Source organism: Numida meleagris, chromosome 5 (genome assembly GCF_002078875.1).
Source record: "Numida meleagris isolate 19003 breed g44 Domestic line chromosome 5, NumMel1.0, whole genome shotgun sequence".
NCBI classification, from domain to species: domain Eukaryota; kingdom Metazoa; phylum Chordata; class Aves; order Galliformes; family Numididae; genus Numida; species Numida meleagris.
In genome coordinates this window covers 36721975-36732755 of record NC_034413.1, presented here as the reverse complement: position 1 = coordinate 36732755, position 10781 = coordinate 36721975, and positions in this window count along the sequence as shown.

Here is a 10781-nt window from a genome sequence, read left to right as displayed (position 1 = left end):
TACAGGAATGAATGACCTTCATAAATGCATTCCTGTGTGATTGGTGACTGTGGAACATGATGCTAGGGGAAGTTCACAGGAATTCATTAGAAGTCGGTGATGGAAGAGGAGCTGTAGATTGCTCCCTCTAGAAATCTTCTCCAGTACCTATCTGGTGAGGTGACATCCGGTTTTAATCTTTGAATCCTACCTGCCTGCAGGACAAAGGCTCTGACTGTCACCTCATCCCAGAGCAGCTGCCTTTGTTCCAAGGCATCATGGTGGAGAAAGAGCAAACAAACATTTCAGCTGTGTTGACTGGAAAAATCTTGAGTGTTGACACTTCTGGTAAGTAGTGGAGGAGACAGGATCCTGACTTTGCAAAACAGGCTCCTGCTGTCATACATCTATCGTGAGTCACTGCTGAGGACGTGATTCCTTTGCTGGCTTAAAATATTCTGTAGGGTCTATCTGTCTCCTTAGCCAGAAATGTGCTATTTTCTGCCTGGCCTTAGTAGAAAGGCTTCTTCCCCTTTGGACAACTTTCTCCAAGGGCTGCATGTAGGGTTTGACAGAGTAAATGCCTTTGCTGGTTCCCAAATGACACTTCATCTTGAAGGGAGTAAGACCTATTTAGGATGCTTTTACAAAAGGCTGGACCCCCAGACAAGAAACAGTTAATAGTGACAAAAATGTGAACAGATTGGAAAAAGTAAAGCAGAAGAGATCCATATTTCTCCTTATGTTAGAGGCAGTAGTGCATGAGGTAGCCTGGTTACTAGCACAAATTGGAGCAGTTTGGGGCTGGTCTTGTTCTTCTCTGCAGTCCCCAGAAAGCCAAGTTAAGATCAGAGCTCTGCACTGGGAACAGCACGTTAAGGAGGATTTCTTACCCAGGGAAGTTTATCACCTAAAGCAATATTCATCACCTGCTTTCTTGCTGATGCCAGGCTTTTCAAACAACTGGAAAACAACACTATTGCATCTCACTGATGTCTTGTCGGTCAGTGTGTGGGGGTAAACCCTCTACCTCTGGGTCATATGAATAAACCATGAGCTGTATCCTCCCTCCTCTGTCCCTGGCTTTTCCAAAGGAGCTTGAAATAGATAAGAGATATTGAGGCAGAGGGAGAAAAGTCTTTTTTTTTTTTTTTGAGTAACAATGTGAGTTGCAAACCCAGGACTAGACTTGAAATCTTGCTTTACAAGCCAGTGTCCTGTGTCTGCCATAGAACTTTGTGTTACAAAAATAAGATTTGTGTGCCCTCCAATAACCTATACCCCTAGTGATACTCGTTTAGAAATATGGCATCCTTTACCCATTTTTGCCCTGCCTATGCCCTGTACTGAGTACTGTGTAATAAATCTGAGGGTGGGATAACTAATGATGCCAGTCCTGTGGCACTTAAGCACTTCCTCACATCCAAGGGGCTGGCACTTGCCTGGTTCTGAATGGGTTCAGATCACCACAACAAATGGCACCAAGGCTCATAGGGACTGGTCTTGCAAGCGTGGACACAAGTGTCTGACTGTACTGAATGGAGTCATAAATGGTCAAAACCTGTTTGGAGCAAGCCTTAAATGGTCACATCACCCACAGTCCATTCCATGCCAGGCTAATTCCTCATTCATCAGCTCTTGCTAAGAGCAAAACCCTCACGCAAATTCCTTGCAGATAAAGATGTATATTTAAGCATTTTGACTCTGTAATTTAGTACCTTTTCAAACTGTTCAAAACGGGTGACTTTGCAGCAGACAGAACTTCAGTAGATAAATATTATTTCTAAGTGGTGTAATGGTCGTTTGTTATCTTAACATTCATGCAACACATGCTGGTCTACTCATCTGACAAGCCACTTCTTCCCATTTTGTCTTTGAAACTTAAGACTGTTTTTTCAAGCATGTGTGGAGCCAGTAACTAAAAGTGTAAAGTAACTCTCTGGGCAAAAGACAATTGGACTCATGATTGCAAATGTACCCATTTCAGAAGGCAGGTTAGTTCTGCTTGTATAAGAGCTAATGCTGATCTGGTTTTGGCAGCCTCTATACAATGTTGTTATCATGTTCTGGAAATAGATATTTTTTTTGAATGAAGGTGATTTATTTTTTTTTGCTCCTATTTCTTTTTCTTGGAAAAACTTTGACAAGACTATCACAGTCTTCAAGCTGAGAGTAGTCTTGCCCTGTTCCACATGAGGAAATGGGAGGGGATGTTCAATTTCAGTGTTTCTGAACCTCCAGAAAGTTTGACTCATGTTCTGTTCTAGAAATCGGTGATATCTGAGATGACAAAGCTTATCTGAGAGTTTAGATTGTTGTATTTATTTGACTGGTACAAATGTGTTCTTATTGTTGCTGCAATATGCAACCTGAAGTCACTTATCTTTACTACTTCTGGGGGGAAACATTTATTACTGTTATAGCTGTAAATTAATCATCACCTCTCACTTAGCAATTAATTCTGTGCTTGAACATGCGGTGAGCTGTGTAACCCACAGTGGGCTCAACAGTGGAAATAAGTGGTAGGTACATCAGAAGGCAGGAGTGTGCGAAAGGGGTTAAACAGCATTGGAAAATGTCCAGTAGGACGAATAAGAAAAGTTTCGGTGTATCTTACCAGGAGCTCATGGAAGAGAAACTCAGAGCACTTCTTTGAGGATACTGCTTGGAATCAAGTACCCCATTGAATGGTGCTCAGATTTTTGTCTAATAGGTATTACACTTGGGTATCTTCTGATGCTGGATCTGAAATTCAGGCTTGAAACCATAACAAAATGTCTGATTCAAACGGATGACAGACTTCCTATTAGGGTGGAGTGCTTACTTTGCTCTGTGAATTGGTTTTTATAGGGCTCTCTCTCCTTCAAAGCTCCATGCAATAATTTAAGAAACCAAAATGTTGTCAGGCTTGTCAAGGGCAAGTGCTGGAAGCATTTTTCAAGCAAATTCTGATTCATCCTGCTGGTTCTCCTTCAGCTATCTAATTGAGATATGTAAACAGTTTATTTTTAAAGCTTCATGTTTTCTGCTTAAAAGGGTACTTACACACATACTAACAGCTCACATCTTGTGACGAAGAGGCTTAATCAGGACCAGAGAAGATATATATATATCTTCTCTGTATATATATACACATATATATATATGTGTATATATATATGTGTGTGTGTGTGTGTGTGTATTTATATGTGTTCTCTGTCTGTCCAAACCTATTACTTTCTGTTGAACTTTTCCTTAAACTGCTACGCTATGTAAGGCTTTGCTATGTAAGGACCTAAGACTATGTAACTAACTTCAGGATTGATTTAGCTATATTCCTGCTGTACATTCAGTCCTATGGCAGGCAAAGCCTTAATTGGCAGGAGCCCTGCCCCCATGAGGCTACTTTGTATGGCTTTCCATGATAGCCAAAAATGATTCTTTCACAGAGCATCTAGATGCTGGATTGGGCATCACGTGCTGTCACAGCTGCCCAGAGAGCTGTGGATGAGGTGTTCAAGACCAGGTTGGAAGGGGCCCTGGGCAGCCTGATCTGGTGCCTGAATCAGTGGCTGGCAATCCTGCCTACAGCAGGGTGTTGGAACCAGATGGGCTTTGAGGTCCATTCCACTACCAGAGACCCCAGACTGAATTCAAAGACTGGCTGGAGTCTACAGAGCCTGTTCTCATGCTGCCTGTTCTTTGCCTCCCTGTCTCAAATTCCTCCCTGACCAGATCACTTCCAGGATGCATTAGAGGGGATGAGGTATAGCTGCGTACCAGACTGACCATACCCAGCTGTCACAGCTGCTTTGTAGGAGTTTAACATGGGGAGTGGCATGTTCAGAGGGATCTTATCTTTATATTAACCCAACTTCAATTTCGATTTCTTTACGTTCTTCCAGTACATGTATGCTTCAGTGTTCTGGATAGGCTGATCCCTGTCAGCATTGGTGATGCCGGGCTCACCTGAACATAGTGCAGTGCAGGTCTACATGAGGCTTGGTTTCAAACTTGCCTGGATATGACGGGACCCCAGTGAAAGTGATTGTTTCATAAGCTTGGAGGGATGCCAACTATTCAGAAGCCTGCTGCTTCCAAAGCATGTACAGCTCAAATCCACATTCAAGCCCATCCAGTTCAATGGTGGGCTTGAGCCCACTGAGCTCCCAGAATCTCTGGGTCAGATTCTCAGAGTTGTCCTTTGAGTGTTATCCACATGGACACAGCCAGTGTATAGCGCAGTGCACAAATACTTAAGCACACCTGACTGCAAAGACTGGGACAGCAGAGAGGCACCTGCTTGTCTCAGCAGGACTTTGTGAAGGCAGAAAGGCTACAAATACATCTTGAAATACCAGCAAACTGGTCTCATGCAGCTCAGTGCAGAGTGTACAGAACTAGCTTGCAGCTCTAGGGTTTGATTGATGTGAGGACACAGTGGTGATGCAGTGGTGTTCAAAGAGCCTGGTGGAGGTGGACAGCCACTGATACCTGATGTAGTACAAAAACAGGAGAGGAGGGCTGCCCTGACTGTCATCAAAATCACTTAGCTTATGACCAGTCCTGCTAGAGCCATGCTGACCCTCTGAAGCGCTGTAGTAAATAACATCTGCATCCCCCATCTTCTTTTCAGATCATAATCTTGTGCCTTTTTGTTTCTGGAGCTGCAGGGGAGCTCAGCTCTTACCTGTGGGCAATATTCAGGCTGAGATTAGCATACAGATGGAGTGAAGAAAATTGGAGGGAGGCTTAAGCAGTGCTCTTGCTCTGACCCTTGACTTGCCCCATCTGATAAGAGCCAGCTTCCCTCTCCCGCAGAAAACTCAAACAGCAGCTGGTTATACAGTAATGGCGATTAAGGAAAAGGAGTTTGAAGAGCTCAACACTGTGGGAAGTCTCTTGTTTAATTCCTGTTTTCCACCTTGCCATCATAGTTCACTGAAGTCATTCCAAACCAATGAAGGTGTGCTGCCAGCTCACCTGTTGCTGACTTCCCAATCATGTTAAAAAGTGCAAAGGTGATCATATTTCAATTCTTCACTTTTAGCGAGTATGTTTGGAAGATTTGAGATCAGGGTTGCTCATTGGCTTTGAGCTGTTGGTGACAGCTGACTGCACCAGTCTGTGGTGAGGTACTTTGGAAGTCCTGGAGGCTGCATGGGATGCATCTGGCCATAAATCAGACTCACCTTTGCAGGATAAGATTGAGGTTTTTTTCCTCTAGCTGTATGGTAACTTAGTAAAAACTTGCCCCCTCCAGCTTACTACCACTTCTGTCTCTAGGGTGTGAAGTATTGCAGCAAATCCTTCTAGCTCTCTGAGCTTCACTGCACAATGCCTTATCAACTGCAAGAGGTGCTGGGGTCCTCAAACCAGTGATGTAAGCTTTGGACTGGTCATGTTTTAACTTTGTCTGTTACATGCTGCCTTTATCTCTTCCTTGAACTCTTACTCTAAGGTGATGGCTTTATTTCTTTTCTTTTTTTTCCAGTGGGATAGAGCTGCCAAAGTTGTCTTTATTTCAGCAGTATATAAGAAATCTTTCTAACACAGGCTCACTTCTGCAAGTAAACTGATGACTAATTTAAAATAAATGAATAATCTCACTGGGTTGGAAATATTCCTATGAACAACAATCCCCAGGAGTTTCTTGGGATTTGAATCTGTTCAACATGTGAAGCTCTTTAGGAAGAAAGTTTCTGTAGAAAGCACAGTTCTGAATGCTTGTGTTTACACTACTATATTCCTTCAAAGTTAAAGGGATGCCTTCAGTTTTTAACTCAATGTAAATGATTTGTTAGAAGTAGCTTCAGATATCCTGCTCTCCATGCTGGTTTTGATTGTACAGTTGCAGTTGCCTATAGTTAAAAAGCGCTATTTTTTTTTCCCTTGTTGCTAAGAGAGAAACATACAAACAGCAAAGCAAACTAAATGCCATCAGGCAAACTATTAAGCAGAAAGCAGCATTGCCTGTCAAACTAAATAGAAGCCTGTCTCAATTCTCCCTCCGTGCTACGCTTAGATATTTCATGAAGTTATAGTAGGTAAGGTTTTTGGACAGAAGAGAAATTAAAGCAATGCACTTTAAGGCAATGATAAATGAGGTTTATAGAGCTGTGCATAGTACATGCCTCAAAATGGTGTGACTGGAGAACTGAGCAGCTTTAAATCAGCTCTTCATGAGACTATCCCACTTTTTTCACTTGATCTTAGATATTCTTCCAATGATAAGTGTTGTATCAACAATGCAGTTCTTATGAATGCCACAAGTAAACATGAGCAACAGACTTCAGTTTTGCAAGTGACAGTCCTAAAGGTTCAGAGAATGCTGTGTTATCTGCAAGGTGGCTTTTATTTATGTGCACTTCAGTGTTAGGTCTTAGTGGTCAATAGTGAGTTCTTTTCATTTGGAAAGTCCTGGTGTGTTAAATTTTATTTTTTTTTAAGACTCACAAATAGAAAACCCTTGAAACTGGAGCTCTGAAGAGAATTGAATAAAAGGGAAAATGTTACTTTAGTAAAGGTGAATGCAGATGAAAGAGCATGTATACACACATGGGCTTGTATGTGCAAGCAGCACTGGGAGTGCTTGCAAAAAGGGCGTTGTGCATTGGGTTGGGATGAATTTGGAAGCAGTGCATGAGCATGAAACTGCAGAATGCCCAGATAGCCTCAGGAGGAAGAAGGAATCTCCCTTGGGAGGCAGGGAGCCTGTATGTTGAAGTCTTATTAATAGGATGCTTGGAAAGACAGTTTCTTCTTGAGTGTTTCTGAAACCAAAATATATGCAATACTTCAGTGTATGTTCTTCAGGTAACCCAATTTATCAAGATGTACTGAACACAGATGGAAGTGTACTGAAGCGTTTACAACCACCAAAGCCCAGAAGGTGCAGTGGAACTCTCCCTTCAGCCCAAGCACCCTCCATGCCTCCAGAGCTGCTGCTGGCCATGGCCAGGTGGTGGGTTCTGTTAAATCTGACACAATATTTTCCTCAACACATCCAAACAGCAACAAATGTGAATTACCTCGCAAGCTTATAAAATACATGTAGATGTGTGATTGATAATGTAGGAGTACTAATATATAGGAGCTGTGGGACAGCTGTAAATGAAGCATAAGGAAATGAACAGGGAAGCCCATTTTTACTTAATGTCTTTAGCTCAGAGAGTGTGTGGCCCTCATTGCGGAGGGGTGCACAGTGGGGTCATTCCATCATATCATTCCCATATTTGGGGTCACTGTGCAGAATGTATTAAGTTTATTCTAAATGTAACTAATACGCACATGCAAAATCATATGTAACCACAATATTCTTCCCCCCCATGTGTGCCATGATGGATGCTACTTATTTCTGACAATGTGCATTGCAAAGTAGGAATTTTGTTTCACTTCAATTTTGTTTAGGTCTGGTTCAGTACTGTTTTACATCAAAATGACGAATTTTAGTTTTCCGGATATTATCAAGAAATCGTTCATCTCAAACTCCAGCTGGAAATGATGAATTTCCCCAAATGATGAATAACCCCCAAATCTCCTGATGTGTAAACACAACATACCCTAAGTTACAGCAAGAATAACTGTATAGTTATCAGCCTTCCTTGTTACCTCTTCTTTTGGGCGATATTTTAATATAGAGAAAAAGTGGGTATCTGGATTTGTGTGACTGGAAGATCATCTGATTTCTACAGATGAACGTTCATGCTCTGCACAGAAGTTCTTTTGCTCCTGGGTGACCATCAGTGTTGATTTAATCCTTTAATTTAATTCCTTTTGTCCTACTTGACAAGCCTTTGAGTCACCCTTGCCCAAGACCTTGCATTGTACTGCGTATCCCCTGAATGCTGCTCTCCTCTTTTATGTATTGGTGTTTGTTCTCAAATTGGTCATTAAATACCTAGTTCAAAGTCTCTCTATGGCTCTGAACACTTCATAGAATAATCCATTTCAGTTTGCTATTAGTAGTCCAGTGATGGTGGGTCCATTCTTTTGAAGGTGAATTTATATATGGAGACAAATAGGAAGATAGCAAGACCTAAGTTGTCTTGCTTTTATAGAACTTGATTTTTTTAAAATGTGCTCCTTAAGATTTTAATTTATATCCGGCTTGGTCAAGTAATCCCTTGTTCCTGTGGATAAACAATGAATTTCCAGTATGGATGCCACTGGGAGATGGTAAATCCATGTTTAATCTCTTCCAGTCACTTCTTGCTCTGTTCCAGCCAGTGCTTCTCTTATTCTTTCATTTGCTCTAGAAATCCCTTCTTGTCCTAATTCAAAGCTTCTTGCTTTTCTTCCCCATTCTACAAATGTTCTTTCTCTTTAACCTAGGTGTAAAGTACACTGTCTTTTATCAGGTCCCTAATGACTAAAGAATGTCAGTTCTAAAATCCTGTATAATCAATGCACATGGTGTGTGTTATTACTTCAGTGCTTTGAATATTACTCAATATATGTGGAGCAACTGAGCTATAAGTGTAACCTCTTACTCAGAATATTTGGGAGTTCGCACCAAGGAGAATTTCCCTGCAAGTGGTCTAAGCTGAGCAAAAGCTGCAGTTGAAGCTCACACTTTCTCTTTTAGATTCCAAAGCTAATCAGGCATGAGGGTGCTCCCACTCTCACATGGGGACAGTAGGTAAATCTGTTTGTACTGCATGCATATCTGGCTTCACTGTTTTTGGATAGTCTCAAACCCTTGGTTCAATCTTCCAAATGTTAAAAAGATCAGTTCCATACTGTGATCACTGGTATCGGTGATTCCAAACTAGTGTTCACCTAAATGTTAATAATAATATAAATGGCACTGGAACAGGTTACTTGGAGAAGCTGTGGGTACCCCATCCCTGGAGGCATTCAGGGCCAGGATGGATGGGGCCCTGGACAGCATGAACAAGTAGTTTGCAAACCCTGCCTGTCGCAAGGGGTTGGAGCTGGGTGATCTTTATGGTCCCCTCCAACCTAAGCCATTCTATGAAATAATCAGGGGAGGACACAAGATTAGGCTTCAAGAAGGATGGTGCAGAACCCCTGGGTACATGGTGGGTTACTTCCTTGTGCCCATGCCTCTGCACTCGCTGTTAGATGTAGTAGCACAGCTCTGCTGTGCTAGCCTTCTGTACTAATATTTGTTTTGTGTTTTCATGGCAGACAGGCCTTTTTTTGTAGCACTTCTGGTAGATGAATTGTGCTCTCTTGCCATATTCCAAGCATGTAGTCTTTATTTACAGCAGCTCTGTACTGATAAATCCCTGTTTGATGCTTAACTCCTAATTAAGAAGGAAAATAGCATTTTCTTTCAGTAAGTGCTGTCAGAGTTGCTGCCTAGCTATGCTACTTGCAAAGAAAACTCTGGCAGTGGGTGGGCTAAATAGCTGTGTATGGCTCTTCTACCCCTCCAGTTTTCTACTGCCTGGGCTGTGGAGAAAGGAGCTGTGCTGCTCAGTTTGCTGCAGGCAGCGTTCTCTCCCAGTGTAGTCCAACATCAGATCTTGATGAAACAAAGTGAGGATGGCAGAGACTGCTGTACCATTCTGATGGCTGGGCCTTGGGTGTTTCTGAATGCATTGACAAGCATGACTTTTTTCTGGCTGTGGTGGATTAAGCTGTCTGCCACAGCTCTAAAATGTTTGGATTCCCAGGGATGCCATCCAGCTGTTACATCCCTCCTCTTGCAGAGCAGTGTCTCTCCTCACCATGTCCTTTTCCAGTGAGATATCAACAGTCCATGTGCAAGAGCAGTATAAACTTTCCAGATTGCCATGTTTCTAAGAAGATCTGTTGTGGTAGTATGCTTTGTATATCAAGGGTACATCCAGAGTCTATAAAATATTATCTGGCAGCTTCCTTCTAATTGGTCTGAGTCTGGGAGGATGAGAGCTCACAGATGATATAGGATGATCTCATCTGCCTGTCTTTTCTCTCTAATCCATTGTCTTGCAAAACCTTTGGATAAGGATTATTTAAAATAAACTGCATGATCACACTTCAAGATATCAGGCCTCACATGTGAGAAACAAAGCAATCAATAGGAAGTTACAAATAAAAGTCATCCAGTGCTGCTGATATCTGGGCTGATGTGAAGCAAAAGCAGCTTTGGGAAGTGATGTCTTAGCATGAATTCATCTACTTTGTTTGTAGTGCTTAGAAATTCACTGCTCGCTGGAGGAAGGTAACTTGTTTCCCAGAACCAGAATGTGGACAAACATATTTAGCAGTAAAAATCTTAACACTTGGTTTATCTACCTTCTCTCGTCTCAAGTACAGAGAACTACTTTTCTTCATGATTCCAGCAGAATAGGTTGCCCTACTTGCCTCTCACAAGTATCTCTTAAAATGCGTGAATTTGGCCTTTAAGGCCAATTCACATGAACTGCTTATGTGGATCCCATTTGGGGAATTGCTTAATTAGAATTAGAGATCAAGACTATTATTCTGCAAGGTGTATAATGAAATCCCACAGAACACTGAACCACACAGCCCTCATGTTTGTTATTTTTCTACTGCCAGATATCATCTCCTCCTCACAAGAACAACTGAACAACGCAAAGAGCACATCTGTCTCAGTGAACAGATTGAATTGTGGCAAATGCTTATTGAATCAAAAAACTGAGGATATCATGAGCAATGGCTGTTAGGAAGGAACTGTTCAAGTTGAGTTATACAAAGATAACAGAATAATTGCTGTTATTGAGGGATTCTGTGGAAAAAAAAAACCCACAAATGCTTGCTCATGGGGACTAGAATGAGACTTGAATAGCTCAGAGGCAGGGGGGATTTTACCTGAATACATGCAATTTAATTGCAGAAGAGTTGATTAA